This window comes from Cydia strobilella, chromosome 7 (assembly GCF_947568885.1).
Source record: "Cydia strobilella chromosome 7, ilCydStro3.1, whole genome shotgun sequence".
Classification (NCBI taxonomy): domain Eukaryota; kingdom Metazoa; phylum Arthropoda; class Insecta; order Lepidoptera; family Tortricidae; genus Cydia; species Cydia strobilella.
Genome location: NC_086047.1, coordinates 7726231 through 7741844, shown reverse-complemented (window position 1 = coordinate 7741844; position 15614 = coordinate 7726231). Strand labels below are relative to the sequence as shown.

General features: G+C 35.4%; 2 protein-coding genes across 3 annotated transcripts in view; one reads left to right on the top strand and one right to left on the bottom strand.

Moving 5' to 3' along the window:
• Positions 1-9117, bottom strand: part of LOC134743038 (very long chain fatty acid elongase 7-like) — a 34068-nt gene extending 24951 nt beyond the window's left edge. The window contains exon 1 of one of the 2 annotated variants that reach the window (XM_063676313.1): positions 8975-9117. The gene's annotated coding sequence lies outside the window, so the exon portion shown is untranslated. Of the gene's footprint in view, positions 1-2417; positions 2601-8974 lie in introns of those variants that run through there. The other variant, XM_063676312.1, reaches the window with a different exon arrangement.
• LOC134743136 (adult-specific cuticular protein ACP-20-like) overlaps positions 1-15614 on the top strand; it is a 294612-nt gene that overhangs the window by 230151 nt on the left and 48847 nt on the right. The gene's annotated exons all lie outside the window — the stretch shown is intronic.

The window sequence follows — 15614 nt, the reverse complement described above, 5'->3', positions numbered from 1 at the left end:
ACAATATACCATAAATAATACGTAATATCTTGATATCTAACCCCAAGACAGAAATTTTGAAAATAATTTCTTTAAGTTTTTTTTTTATATTTTTCATGTGTATAATTTTTCAATATTACAATATTGAGAAATAAAATAAAAAATCTAAATGAAATTATTTTCAAAATTGCTTTCTTGGGGTTAGATAATAAGATATTACGTATCATTTGTGGTATATTGTACAAAGAAAAATCGATAGGGTATATCGTATCTGAAGGATACAATCTTGATATTTTGTGTCAAAAACTAAACAAACTATACCAACTGATGAAAGGCGCAGTTAAAGGTTTAAAGAGGTATTTCCCGTTCGATATATGGATATTACGTATCATTTTATGATTAATATGTACCGTATCTGCAGTATAGTTCCATAAGTCTCGTGAAATAGGTATTGAAGTAGAACTGTGTCACTTTGTAAAATTGAAAAATTAAAAAAAAAATGTTAATGATATTATTTTCAAAATTGCTTTCTTGGAGTTAGACATGAGGATATCAAGTAGCATTTGTGGTATATTGTACAAAAAAAAAATCAGCCATATCGTGTCTGGAGGAGCCCAACCTTGGTATGTTTCGAAAATTCTTTTTGTTTTAATTAAAAAAAAATGCCCGAAATGTAATGATGTGATATATTTTTAGAATCGCCTCAAAAAACCCTTTCGTTTGATACCACATACCATAGGTTTTGGAATTTTTTTTTCATACAAAAAAAATTATGTTTTACTACTCCCCCCCGCAGCGAAATTTTTTTAGGTATGTGTATGCCAAACGGCTAACCTGTACATCGATTTGCGGTATTTTTATACGAACGGGTTAGACTAGTTTCATTCAAGACTGGATCGACCGAATGAAAAAGTGCATTAAATATCACGGTGAGTTCCTAGAAAAACAATAAATAATAGTACTTGAGATTTTAAATTGTCTTTAGATTATACAAACGACACTACTTAAAAGGCACCCCTCGTACCTAGGCGTTAACGCAACCAGGAAAACTAATAAAAATAAAATGTTCTTAATTCAAAACATCGATACAAATAATGTTCTGCAAGCTAGAACAACTTATTAATATAAATGCAAAGGTGAGCTGACATCAATTCAGTTGGAATTGATGGAAAAACAGCCCCCGGTGAATTGTTCTTATTTGTTTCGTAGGCGTAGGGACTTTATATGTGAAGGTAGGGCTGCCAATGCTGCCACTTGGGTCTTTCCAATATAACGTAAATAAGAGATAGACAGGTTAAGTAAACAGGCCAACTGAGGGCAAACAAGGATAAGAGTGTATTGATTGCGCAGGAGGCAGGCAATAGCGCGAGGTTGGGACATTGCGTAAAGACAACGACAAGCCGCCATATCAATTTGACGCGCGAAGCCTACGCCGACCTCTTATGTAACTGAAGAAGACCGAATTGTCATGTTTTAAATTAGGGTCGTCCTCATTCCAGTTTGATCGAGCGTCTGTGTACAAGTTAGGCCTACGCTTGAGACAGAGACACCAAAGTTCAATGTTACCTAACACAAGGTTAACGTTTTTGAAAATGTCGGTATAGTTACATTGATAACGAAGAACGGGTGAATCAAATTGGAAACATACAAGTTTCCTTGTTTTTATTTTTAAAAGAACAAATATCTAAATATAATCAAATTTATTACTGAATTATATACGTACTCATATTATATTTTAAGTTAGGTATACCTATATTGTTAGCAACAATATTATAAGTCGGTATATAATACCTATACATTATATGGTACATTTAAACATGTAATCGGTATAAAATCAACATTTAACACTCAATTAAGTTGAGCAACATGGTCAGGATAATGCGTTATTTCAGTTTTGAAATATACTGAGGCGGCGTCCTCGACACTAAAGTATTGCATAGCAGCGGGCACGGGCAGTAACACAGACGAAATCACACTGACTTGAAATCATTTAGCTAATTTTGAAAGTTTAGCTGTGTATGCAACAACATGCCACAAAGTTTGTAAACAAACTTGCCGCGCTAAATGGTCGGATTGGCTTCTATGCGTGTCTAGGTCAATAATCATTAAACCAAAATAGTTATGCACTAAGGTTTAGTGATCACAATATTATCAATGAAATCTACTAAATGTTTGTAAACAAACTTAGTTAATTTCCTTTTTTGAACTAAATTTGTTAATAATTTATTAGGAACCTCATAACAAATTAATTCAGAGCAGTAAAAATTTAACGGGCGGGCGGCCCCTAAGGATAAAGAGTACATTAATTGAACATCGTGACACAAAAAAGTAATGAAAACATTAGCTTTAATTTGCTTAAGTTAGGTACTACCCGCTTTTAATAAAACTCCAATTGCAAAATAAAAACAAAATGGTAATGTTCTCATTTTGGTACGTACGTGCAGTTATTCGGAGGCCCGACGAACGGAAAAAGTATACGGCTATCCTTTATACAGGAGTGCTTGATTAATGCACCTCGTGAATACAAATAATAACGTATCGACTTTCGCGTATCACCGTACAGGTGTATGCAGGGCTGTGGTGCCGTCGGCGAGCCCGGCAGGCGACTGGCGGCGCGAGCGCAGCGCCGGCGCTGACAACCGACTGCTCTGCGTCATCACTACGTCACTCACATTTTTATTTAAATATTTGCTGTCCAATATCAAAAAGATCACCTCAAATCGACTTCAAAGTTTTTGCTAAAACATCGAAGTTTTTGGCGTTTTTAGGTTTCCGTACCCAAAGGGTAAAAACGGGACCCTATTACTAAGACTCCGCTGTCCGTCCGTCTGTCACCAGGCTGTATCTCATGGACCGTGATAGCTAGACAGTTAAAATTTTCACAGATGATGTATTTCTGTTGCCGCTATAACAACAAATACACTAAAAACAGAATAAAATAAATACCTATTTATATGTGGGGTTCTCATACAACAAACGTGATTTTTTTGCCGGTTTTTGCGTAATGATATGGAACATGGAACCCTTCGTGCGCGAGTCCGACTCGCACATGGCCGGTTTTTGGTTCTTTGAAATCAACACATTCCAACAAATTCACATAAATAAGTCAAATTACAAGTAATTGGCGTAATAATTTATGTTTCAATTTTTGATCCTTTTTACATCCACCATGTATACATAGTACATTAAGTACATACACAGAAATATTGAATTAAAAATATTAAAATAACTTACGAAATATTTTATGCAATTCGTCAAAGAGCGCCCTCCACCTCCAACGGTAGTAAATGCAACAATATTTGGCACCTCAAATGAACATTGGCATTATAAAGCAATATTAGGACGCAAGTTTAAAAAAACAATTACTTGCCTAATTACATATTTATTAACTGCCATATTGATTCAACATGAGCCTACAAACCGTAAACAATTATGTAATGAATGTAAACGTTTTGTCCAAATTAGAAATATCATTAAAAGCTGATTTATAAGAAGTTTCTAGAAAAAATGCATAGCTAGCTTGGCTGCTCCAAATTTAGTCTACTGTCAGCTCTATTTCCATAAATTTTTTTGCAGGTTATTTGCGTAGGTATTTGCAATACAAGTTTATTTATTTTATCTAACACACACGCATTCTGTTGCATAGGTATATTAATTGATATAAATTGTAAAGCAGAATTTATTTCAGGTGTTAATATTTATCAGATCTATAACTCAGACATTTATCTAGAACTTCAGATATTTGTTCCTGAGTCATGGATGTTTTCTATATATTTAAGTATTTATATTATATATATATATCGTTGTCTGAGTACCCATAACACAAGCCTCCTTGGGCTTACCGTTGAACTTAGTCAATCTGTGTAAGAATGTCCTATAATATTTATTTATTTATAAGTATCTTTGCCAAAACCGCAGTTTTTTTTAAAAGTAACTAATGGAATATTTTCTGAAAACCAGTTTCTGCCGCTTATTTTGTGACGCACATTCATTCGTCCAGATGCCGGATTTTTGAACAAACAAGTATAGATTGGTATTCATTGGTGTTCAGGTCTTTGACCTCAAAAGTTTTTATTTTACTTTATTAAATCAAAACATGAGAGGATAACAAGAATACCTGATTTGTTCACTAAATATAGAATTTTTGTTTGATCTCTATCAGCAACCATGGTGTGTATGTAAACACGTACAGTCAGCAGTAGAGAAAAGGTAAGTACCACCCCTGCATACAAACTTCTATGCAGGGGTAGTAACTTTTCTCTAAATATAGCAATTTCATGGCTAATAAAGTACATTTCATAAATTGTAAGTAATTTGATAGAGCTGGATTTTACACCGTGCAGTGTGTTTCTACAGCCTTCATAACAACAAATAACCAGCAAATATTTAGTTAACGCCATGGGCGCCGGCAGGGGGTGCAAGGGGGTGCACTTACATGCCCCTGACAGAAAAGAAAACGCATAGGAAAAAACCGGCCAAGTGCGAGTCGGACTCAATGTATTTTTTATGTGAAACGTGAGTGAAATGTTTTTAAAAAACCCATAGGGGTCAGATCAAAAACTAAGTAATTAAGTCCCACTCACGCTTGACTGCACATTTCTAATAGGTTTCCCTGTCATCTATGGGTAAAGAAATATTTTGTGTTTTTTTTTTTCAAAATTTTAGACCCAGTAGTTTCGGAGTTAACGGGGGGAATGGTCATTTTTTGTCTATTTTCTTGAATAACTTCTAGATAGCTGCGTTAACTTAACGCAGGCAGCTTGTGATGAGCTGTCGGGGAGTGGCGACTCCACGTACCTGACCGCTCCTGAGGGAGCACTGTCTTTTTCATTAAATTGTCATTTCGTTTCAAGGCATTTCATTTCGTTTGGCAGATAATTGAAGATATTAATAGCTGATATGAATGCACTCTTTTATATCACTTACAGCCCGAATCAACAAATACATTTGTGACTGGAAATAAGAAAAGTGGTTATTGTAGAGAGTAATAGAGTAGTTTGAGATAAAATACAATTCTAAACTACCTTGATACCTAAAATGCCAACACTGCATTTTTATGTTACTTTAGCAAACATAGGTAGATTTTAATTACACTATAAAGATCATAAATAAAAGGAATAAAACATAAAATAAATAATGCTTATAATGTAACATAAATTTTTGCCTGATTTTTAGGGAATTAATATTATTTATTTTTAACTATATTTAACATTAATTATTCAAAAAAATCTTTTTGAATACTACTTAATTGTTTAATAGCAAAAAAAATTGCTGATTTGAATTTATGTTTTTTTTCTTAGAGCACAACCAGATAGCTCTTAAGCTAAACATATATGATGTTGATGTGATTTAGTTCCACCATGGTGATGCAATTTGCTTATCAAAGAGTACAGTAAAGTCAGTATCACGCAAATAGATTACAGAGCAATGCACAATGATAACTGGAAAAATTGATAAATCATTTTCTTCAGTCCGTCTTTAAGTTGATTTTTGCTGTAAGAATTCCTCCCCTTGATTATAATCTAATAACTAAATGAAACAAAGGAAAAAATATTCTCATATAGTTTTTTTTATCATTTATCTATTAAGAGTGTATTTGTTTACTGTAGGTTTTTATATGTGGACTGCAAGAGGTTAATTCATAGAACTGTTATCAAAGAGTCAAAAAACCATTGGGGCATTTCACGTCAAGTAGGCAGCAAAAAAATTGTCAGGTTCTGGATTTTGTTCATAGCTGGATTAATTGGACCTATATGTGAATTAAAAAATTTGGCATCATTACTTTTTTAATATATTGCTTCGTTAACAATTTATACGCATTTGAAAAAACTACAAAATTTGAGGAACGGATTTTTAAAAAATTATTATTGCAATTCTTTCAGTGGATTTAATTATAACTAAATAGTGATTATTTGAGAATATTAGTTGATTTCTTTGAAAATTTATAAAAAAAGTTTTTTTTATCTTTTTTTCATATAACAAACCGGAAGTTAGTATTAAATATCTTTTTTTTTCCAATTTCGCATTTTTTTATCTTTTTTATTTTTACACAATAATGTAGCTTATGGTGTAGTAATGTCCTATAAATTTTTTTATAATGGCATCTCGATTGGTTTTGAAGATTCATGAAGTAATTCGAAAGTACTGCGCGACGCTCCGTACTGAGAGGTAGTTCTATGTGGCAGTCTTTAATGGCCAATGACGGGTTTTTTTTACTTTTGCGTAACGGAATTAAAGCAATAAACAATATTTCATCGGTTAAGATGTAGAAAAGCTAATGATGTATTATTCAATCGTGCCTTGTAGCGCTATCACTGATCAACCATATCTTGGAACTGAAAACAAAACGTTTATGTTTTAACAAAACGCTAGAGGTAACTTAATAACTATAGCTAGGTTTAGGCGGGGTATGTCACATGCTTAAGAGGTCACTTTCGTGTTAGGTCACGTTCTGAGGACGTCACTTTCTGTACGTCACATTCTGAGTTTGTCACATTCCGAGCTCGTCACATTCTGAGTACGTTACTTTCTGAGAACGGCACTTTCTGAGGACGTCACTTTCTGTGAACGCCACTTTCTGAAGCCCTCGCTTTCTGAGTACGTCACTTTTATAGCATAGTAAGATTAAAGCGTATACCTGCATGAACAATGGATACCAGCAATCATAACAGCTGTACGGCATACGGCCGTTTTTATGCCGTACAGCTAATATGATTGCTGGTATCCATTGTTAATGCAGGTATACGCTTAAATATTACTTTGCTATAAAAGTGACGTACTCAGAAAGTGACGAACTCAGAAAGCGAGGGCCTCAGAAAGTGGTGTTCTCAGAAAGTGACGTACTCAGAATGTGACGAACTCAGAATGTGACGTACAGAAAGTGACGTCCTCAGAACGTGACCTAACTCGAAAGTGACCTCTTAAGCATGTGACATACCCCGCCTAAACCTAGCTATAGTTATTAAGTTACCTCTAGCGTTTTGTTAAAACATAAACGTTTTGTTTTCAGTTCCAAGATATGGTTGATCAGTGATAGCGCTACAAGGCACGATTGAATAATACATCATTAGCTTTTCTACATCTTAACCGATGAAATATTGTTTATTGCTTTAATTCCGTTACGCAAAAGTAAAAAAACCCGTAATTGGCCATTAAAGACTGCCACATAGAACTACCTCTCAGTACGGAGCGTCGCGCAGTACTTTCGAATTACTTCATGAATCTTCAAAACCAATCGAGATGCCATTATAAAAAAATTTATAGGACATTAGTACACCATAAGCTACATTATTGTGTAAAAATAAAAAAGATAAAAAAATGCGAAATTGGAAAAAAAAGATATTTAATACTAACTTCCGGTTTGTTATATGAAAAAAAGATAAAAAAAACTTTTTTTATAAATTTTCAAAGAAATCAACTAATATTCTCAAATAATCACTATTTAGTTATAATTAAATCCACTGAAAGAATTGCAATAATAATTTTTAAAAAATCCGTTCCTCAAATTTTGTAGTTTTTTCAAATGCGTATAAATTGTTAACGAAGCAATATATTAAAAAAGTAATGATGCCAAATTTTTTAATTCACATATAGGTCCAATTAATCCAACTATGAACAAAATCCAGAACCTGACAATTTTTTTGCTGCCCGCTTGACGTGAAATGCCCCCATTTTCAAATTACTTATGTGCCGAGCAGCTCACAACTGCTCCAAAAGGAGTCATTAAACACACAGTCTAGTGAGCGAGAATAATAATGCGTCTTTGGCATTATATGCTAGAGAGGGATGAGGGAGAGGGATTATATGCATGATGGGATGATGTGCACAGGGAGATAAAGACGCGGAAATGGCATTGGATTGGACATATCCTCAGGAAACCTGACACCCACCTATCCAAAGTGGCCCTGACCTGGAAGATGCCCGGCAAGCGGAAACATGGTCGCCCTAAATCCACTTGGCGTCGTTCTGTGGAGCAAGAACTGGGTGTATTGGGGATGGGGTGGGAGGAGGTTACCCAAGCTGCCCAAGACCGTAGTCAATGGAAAGACAAGATTCGGGCCCTACACCCCAGCAGGGGGTAACAGGAAAAGAAGAAGAGAAGAAGAAGAGAGGGATAACATGATTTGTGAACTTTCGCTGTGGAACATTAGTTATCAGATAGTGAGAATTCTATATAGTAGTACTATCTGTAGCACTATCTTTTGTGTACTCATGTCAAAATTTTCGGAACTTGTACACAGTGCATCACATTATGGTGGCATTAGGAATGAACAGTATTGCAACCTACAATTTAAATTATGTCCATTTCCTCTCATACTTTCAGATCAGTCCAATACAATAATGTTAGTTTATTACATTTTATAATAAATTTTAACACTTAAGTGTTAAGTGCCAGTTACACCATCCGCACTTGACAGACTGATCAATGTCACCCGACACACTGCGGCAGTTTACTATGCAACTTTCCATACAATAAAATTTTGTGAACTCTTTAACAATGACAAACAGTTTGGTGCAACCAACCCTAAACATTATTCGCTAAGCGCTAAGATCAGGATCCTTATCAGAAAACTGATTGAAATTGTTCTTAATGTTAATATTAAATGCAAATACCATAGCATTATACTTGCTTAAATGTTATAGTTGTACCTCAATATTTTGTATATTTAACTAGTAGCCACAGAGATGATTACTGGAATATGTCTCTAGTATAGCTTATACTACTGAAATATTTATTAATTTATTTATGAAAATTTGTTCAAATACAAAGAAAAACATTTCCATTACCAAATACAAAAAACAAAAACCTAACAAATAATTAGCAGTCAAATTATTCTTTGTTTAAAAAAAGCATAGTGGTAGTATGGTTGTAATTTCAATACAGTAATTGAATAGGTACAGCTTTAATTGTATTTGAATTCAACAAGTAAATTCTTTAATGGGCGTGTACAGATCTTTACATAAATTCTTGAATTAGAAAAGTTGAGTCTCTTACCTCAGCTAGCGTCGCCGACAGCTCGATGGCGAAGGAAACCCCAGTGGCTTATTTAACCAAAATATGGTACTTTAACATTAATTATCAAATTATTTGACGAACATAACTAGCACTTAATCAAGGCACCGCCACTATCATTTAACTACACTCGATGACTAATTTAGGTTATGAATATAGCTGTCACTTGGTGAAACAAAATGCAGAACCCAATATTGTCATGCTTCATTTGTCAAAGTAGAAAGAACGAAAGGATATGTGACGGCTGACGGATTTAAACATTGAACTGGAAACCAAGCTAAATTCATTTGTTTTAAAATTATAGCAACTTGTCACTAAAATCATGGAGACTGTATAAAGGAGCCAAATCTCAATGAGTATGTATGAAAAGTGTCCATCAAAAAACAGTAATTAGGCGGCGCCACCATGCACCGAAATACTACCAAAAACAACCTACGTAATTTGGTAGGGTTATTTGTTGCCTTATATGGTTCATGTTATACTCATGTCCCAGAGCCTAACTAGCGCCACCGGAGAGATTAGGAACTATTATTTAAAGCTTAACGCGGTCACTTTTACAACAATTCTGCCATAAGAGATTGCGATCCTTTTTATACCATCCATAACTAAAATGGTACATATAAAACGAGATATTTAGCATTTGAAATGCATTTATTTTCCTCGTTCGTTTCACTTATCTTCAAAGCAAGCATTCCTCCGATTATGTCTATTATGGATGTGGATGATATAGAAAGGATGTCAATCTCCAATTATCTATATATGAAAAGTGTCCATCAAAAAACAGTAAATAGGCGGCGCCACCATACACTGAAGTATATACCTACTGTACCTAGACCATACACCTAGTATTTTATATAGATGTGCACCCGTGCGACCGTGAGAAACAGAAATACGCAATGCGATAAAATTAAAAACACGTTATAACATTCCTGACAACATACCAGAAACAACCTACGTAATTTGGTCGGGTTATTTGCTGCCCCTCCCCCATTTCATATCTACATTATTATACCTCTATGGTTCATGTCATAGTCACAGACTACAAAGACTGTCATAGTCTCCTATATATTAAGCTCACTCCAGACTACGCGGCGGGAAGCCACGAATGCGAGTGTGGAGTCGATTTCGCTGATTAGCGAACTAGCGATTCGCGCACGAGTGTGGAGGGACCTTTAAGGCGTCACACACCGTCGCACCGCACCAAGGTCATTGTGCGACGCATCCATAAGTAAGAGCGAGAAAGCGATATATCTTTCTCGCTCTTACTTATGGGTACGTCGCACAATGCCCTTGGTGCGGTGCGATGGTGTGGTATAGCCATTACAACAGTCTTTGGTCTCAGAGCCTACCTAGCGCCACCGGAGAGATTAGGAACTATAATTTATATTATTTACAGCTGAAAGCTGGTCACTTTTGAGACAATTCTGCCATCATCCTGATCATCCATAATGTCTACCCTCTATCCGTGTCTATGGACGCTTCTAGCCTCAATGTGCCAATTCAAAATGGTCCATATCATAAGGGATCCATCCACTCGTAACAAATCGATTTGTCATACGATTTTCGATATATTGCAGCAAATAAAGCATAAAAGTGTTTGTCCCCCCCCCACCCCCTGTGCGTTGGAACTTATATTTACCCTACTACGGTCAAAATTAAATTTAAAAAAAGCTAGAAAAGTAAAAAGCACTATCGCGAATATATTTTGTTACCTTTATTTACCGACGTTTCGACACAGGTTTCACTGGTCGTGGTCGCGGCTAACTGACGTCCCAGCAAAATGTCAAAACAGAGATTTGTGTGACTACCCCACGAAAAGTGCATATGTGTTCAAACCGCGAAAGTTTTAAATGTTAAAAAGCACTAGTTCGCGAAAACCAACTTTCCTCACGCTAAACAGCTACGTAAAGTAGCATATGGGACCGTGCACGATGACAGCGCCACACAGCGGTTGCAAGTAGAGGCTCGTATTTTGTAGAAACTATTAAGCGAGAAGTAAGTAAATCGTAATAATTTCAATGAAAACTACTAAACGGATTTTTATGCGGCTTTCACCTATGAATAGAGTTGTCGCAGTACGATAGATAAAGCCGTTTTATAGTTATAATCCTAGGGATATAAATTATATATGTCGTAACATAGTTATACGAAAGCGATTACTATTTTACTAGGAACATAACTATAATACGTCTTTAGTTCAGTGATATAGTTATATTATGGATTAAGTTTAGTGAAATAATTGTCGGTAGGAGTGCGGCGGTGCGGCGTGACAAACGGACAGACAGACGCACGAGTGATCCTTTAAGTGTTCCGTTTCCTTTTGAGGTACGGAACCCTGAAAAACCCATAAAAAAAATCGTACCGAGTATACCTACTCGACGAAAAACATCAACAACTAACTGGAAAAATGGATAAAAACATTTACGTTATGATCAAATAAAATAAATAAATGTCTTTTATTTTATTGCTTTTGTTCTTATTTATTTTACTTATTTGACGTGCTGCATTAATGATGGATCAAAATATTTTGTTCTCTTCTAAAGGGGCTTTAAAGTTTTTGCTCGGTTTTTGCTATGACAATTCCGCCCGTTGATAATATAAATATTTCATACTAGCGCCTTCTTGTGTTGAATAGATAGACTAAGAGTATTTATACAGTGCGATGGTGGTGCTAAAGACATTTGTAGTGAGTAATTTGTGACTACTTGATAACAGATGGCAGAAGAAGTCTCAAGCGCACATTGAACAGCAGATATAACTGTAATAGCACAGATTAATAAATAGATAATACGTAACAGATACATCATTCCCATACAAAAGCGAAAATACCTACGCTATAATAGCCACAGAATCTTAATAATAATACCTGCTTCTCAGGACGAGAAAAAATGTACCATAAGTACGCGCACAAAGAGTCGAGACTGTGTTGCCCGCCGTGCGAGTCACGGGCCAACGCGTCATCGTAAGAATGCGCTATAGCGGAAGCCGCTCGACCCCAATTTCAAAGGAATACCGCAAATCGATGTACAGGTTAGCCGTTTGGCACACGCATACTAGAGGTCGAAACAAAATTTTTGACCCGCAGTTCCTAAAAAAATTTCGCTGGGGGAGTGGTAAAACATTATTTTTTTGTATGAAAAAAAAATTTTTTTAGCGAAATTTTTTTAGGAACTGCGGGTCAAAAATTTTGTTTTGGCCTCTAGTATGTGTTTGCCAAACGGCTAACCTGTACATCGATTTGCGGTATTTTTATACGAACGGGTTAGACTACTAAGGTTGTACCTATGATGATTATTGTAATAAAACGAATGTCAACCACATTTTTTATTACTCAATCAAATATTTAAAAACAACACTTATAATACCTGACTCAAAAAACTCCTTAATTTACGATTTACCTACTTATGTTCAAAGAAATAAATGGTGACAAAATTCATAAAGATACATTTAAAATTAGTATTTTCACCTTTCTTCGTCTCTCGGCAATGAAAAAAACTACAAATTTTCCTTTGCTTTTTGACTACTGCACAATAATTACGTGGATTCGAAGCGTAAGCGCGGGAAACGTGCGGTGCGAGCGCTCAGGCGGGCGTTCGGCGGCCCTCTGTCGGTTGTATCGTCGACGATACGCCGAGCGGTAGGCATATAGCGCGTGGCCTTGAGCGAGTGACGGAGGCCTGGTAATAGATGGATACAGTCTAAGCAAAGAGGATATAATAAGAGTTACGGAGTTATATCTATCTTTGGTCTAAGGAAAAAAACGTGCCTCAGAAATCAAGAAAATTTGATGCTCGATCAGATGGCGCCACTACCTTTGGCCTACTCTCAGATAGATGGCGTTGACGGTTTCGTTTGTTATTAAACAATTTTAACGCATATCATTGAAAGAACATGGGTCAAAAATGTCAAAATCATATAAAAATCATTAATGCAAATAAAAGCAATCATTTATCTATATATAAATACATTTTTCCTCTCACTAGCTCGGAAAGCCGTCTTTTATCCTTTAATACAAGCGGGGAAAAACGCATTTTATCCACTAGTGGGGAAAGTAATTTGACCTTGGATGGAGCGTGTTTAAGTACCTTTTGACAGATAACAAAACGTAAATCGCTCATAATAATGGTTTGTTCGATATTAATTATCATTAAATAAATGGTTTGAGTATTTAATAAAAAATACCAAATTTAGCTTTATTTAATTATTTTAAGTCATAAACCTTAAAATTCCATAAAAACCTTTGTTCTTTTATAATGATGTTGATCATAATTCTGAACGCACAAGTTGAGTCGATGCACTTTCCTCGCTATAGTGAGGGGAAAAGTTTTGTGTTACACACGGGTGCAAATGTATTTCACTTCTCGTGTGTTAAATTCCACACTCGCGGGTAAAATACAACTTTGCACCCTTGTATAACAAATAACTATTATCGTATTTTTATACATCTTCATTTTTAGTTTTAATCCTGTGTCGATACCGATAGATGGCAGTGAATTTACTGTGGTTACAAAATTTACTTGGTACCGCTCTATTGGTTAAAGTTTAGTGTGTACAGCAGTTTTGATATGTGTAATCATATCAACACTACCATTTCAGATTATGACGCTTGGACTGATCGGTAGGGCATATAGGTATTAGTAGATAGTATGCAGAGCAGGGGAGATCCTTGCAACTTAGATCTTTTTTCTTTATGGGGGTTCCCCAACCCCAATGAGACATTCCGTTTGAGATAGGCGCCTAACCCTCACAACTAGTGCACCTCTCGGTTGATTTCAGCACTATTCTCAGTTTTGAGGTCCAAAAAACATACCTATTAAAAATGTATTCTGATTTTCAGTTCTGAATAATCTCGTGAACATTTTACCATAAAGGAGGCGAATATGGATGGGAAGGAAAGAGAGAAACAAGTAGTAGGTACGGTAGAAAAGGGCCCTATTAAATTGAATTGTAAAAGAGCCCTTGAGGCCTACTTGCAGAATAAATTTTTGAATCTTGAATATTTACGAGGGTAAATATGGGTTTGAGGAAACCCAGAGGGGAAACTAAGCCTTATAGGGATAGATCCGCTTTCCTCAGGACGTTTTCATTTACCGAAAAATGATATTGTTATTTGATGATATCAAATGATGCCGATACCAACGCATCCATTGTTTGTGTTCGGTAATGAGAAATAAAGACCAGTCATCCAGTCCAGTTCCATGAACGGGTTCCATGCCTTGAAGCCCTTGAAGCTGGTAATTATTGCTTCAATCTATTTTGTTTCATCGTCTCTGGATTCCCCATAAAACTAGTTTAGTGCTCCGGTCGCCGTTGAATGTAAATTGCAAGTACCTACCTACATTATACCTACGGTTTATACGTATGTATGTAGGTACCTTACCATGAAAATGTCCGTCTCCTAATAAATTTAGTTAAGAAGGCTCAATAAGTTCGGAGTTCCCGAAGAAGTGAAATTTGATAATAATACAATGTATGACCTAAGTACTTATATTATTATCATATTATAGTAATTCTACCTTATCCGATGTTCCATCTGGGTTTCACCAGCTGTGACCACGGATGACTGTCACTGCTGGTCACAGCTGGGTCAGCTGGTGCAACCCAGTTGAAACGTCGGATAAGGTAAAAATTTGGTAAAAATAATGAAATTATATCGAGTTAGACCCGTTAATCTATAAATAAGTATGTGTACAAAGGGCGAGAGTTCAATGTGTTATAGCGTAAAACTTGTATGGGTTAATCGGTCAGTTACTTAATAACATATCTAGACATACAGTACCTCTTCGACGATTCTGATATAGCACGTTGCAAGGACGTGGATTATCGCCAGTTTGCCACCTCATTCATTCGATTGTTTTATCGATAAGTATATAAATATAATAAATTTAACATGTGCTCATAGATGCATTCATTTATTAGCTAGTTGGATACCCTTCCAGATGTAACTATAATATATCTCTATTATAAATCTGTATCTGTATTATAAATTCAATAGGTACGCGATATAATCCGTTTTCATAGTTTTATTTCATTATATCTCTATTGTTAGAATATAAATAATATGCAAGAGTTATAAAAGTGTTCGACTATGGCTACTCATTTCTATATTATGTCAGTGAGGAATGTAATTTAAACCTACATAATAGTTTTTTTTATAAACTTGTTTCTGCCTGCGATTTGGTCAGCGTGGAAATATGATGATGATTGATGATAAAAATTATCCTTTATCCTTCCCCGAGCCTCAAAGTATCTCCATACCTAATTAGTTCAGCGGTTTAAGCGAGAAGAGGTACCTAACAGAATTACAAGCAGACAGATTTAGGTACAATCGCATTCATAATATTAGTAGGAATTAATATTTGTAGCATTTTTTTATTCGGTTCTGTGCCGGTAGGGTGCGAGATATATGTACAATGGACATACATATTAATATGTATTATTGTGTGTGATGACCATCTTTAGTCTTTGTGACATCATCAGAAGTCAAAATCTGGCGGTATACTGGAATAAATTCAAACTTTAAAAATCTCATATTAATCTGTTAATATTGATATCTGTGCGCACTCATAGGTAAAGTTAGGTTCATACTTAGGCATTTAGTGTTATTTGACAACCTATAACC